Source organism: Anneissia japonica, unplaced genomic scaffold (assembly GCF_011630105.1).
Source record: "Anneissia japonica isolate Jap-2015-1 unplaced genomic scaffold, ASM1163010v1 scaffold997_len2565447_cov190, whole genome shotgun sequence".
Lineage (NCBI taxonomy): Eukaryota > Metazoa > Echinodermata > Crinoidea > Comatulida > Comatulidae > Anneissia > Anneissia japonica.
Genome location: NW_022696369.1, coordinates 1,042,456 through 1,043,644, shown reverse-complemented (window position 1 = coordinate 1,043,644; position 1,189 = coordinate 1,042,456). Strand labels below are relative to the sequence as shown.

Below are 1,189 nucleotides of genomic sequence, written 5' to 3'. Positions count from 1 at the left end.
TATATAAAAGATGAAATAAATGTCCTTGGCCAGTACGTGCCAAGGAACGGAAACGGAAAAACGAAGGTACAATAGCCAAGTGTTAGTTCAAGTGGCGACCTATTGTTAAAAGAGCTTCAAAATGTAAAATACCTATTTTTTTAGAAAGTAGACAAATGTTGATCGTATTAAACGAAGTGTTAATTATGATGTTTCTTTGTATAAATATTTGTTTAATAATAAGTACAGTCACCATTTATACAGGAATTGGAACGGATCGATTTTCAGAACCATGGTATTTGTGATAGTGTTAAAAATGTAATGGAGGGAGATATGTTCATTGATAATGAAAATTTCAGTATTATCAAACTTTTGCTTAAAAAGGCCTATTGTATATATATATATATATATATATATATATATATATATATATATATATATACATACACACATTATATATAAACACATACAGACACACACACACATATATATACAGAGTTATATATTATATATATTATAGGCCTATATACATATATATACATAATATATTGTTTATATATATACATTAATAATAATAATATTATATACATATTATATATACACATACAGACACACACAAACACATATACATATATACATAGTTATATTATATATATTATATAAACATACATATATATACATAATAGACATATAGTGATAATATACATATAGTGATATTATTGAATAATTGTTATTGCTAGTATCAATAACTCATTCCAAAGCACATGTTTTTATGTATTTTGATGTGTATTGATGCTTTGTTTTCCTTTTTAATATACTCTCCATTTTTGGAGGCAATCTAGAATAAATTGAAATTGAAATTGACATTGAAATGTAATTTCCTACTTCAGTAATACCAATAATTGTGATATTTTATTGGCATACTATTAACAATTGATTTTATTATGTTTATCGATAACAATAATTATGTATATATAGACTTAATAAAGGCTGCGTTATGAATGAATATGACACTGTTCTAGTACAGTAAACATGGTATGTCTTCTTCTTTATGTTTTCATTAATGATGGCGGCAATGCATACAAGAACTAGAAAGTGCGAAGTAGATTTTCTACTGTCATATAAGGTGTAGTCTCAGCTTTAATCTTTACACCGGTACAGTAACTTGGAGTATATATTATACTATCTTATCTGATATTAATCAGATAAC

At 25.4% G+C, this 1,189-nt stretch overlaps 1 protein-coding gene across 1 annotated transcript in view; it reads left to right on the top strand.

Moving 5' to 3' along the window:
- LOC117102048 overlaps positions 1-1,189 on the top strand; it is a 10,867-nt gene that overhangs the window by 2,267 nt on the left and 7,411 nt on the right. The gene's annotated exons all lie outside the window — the stretch shown is intronic.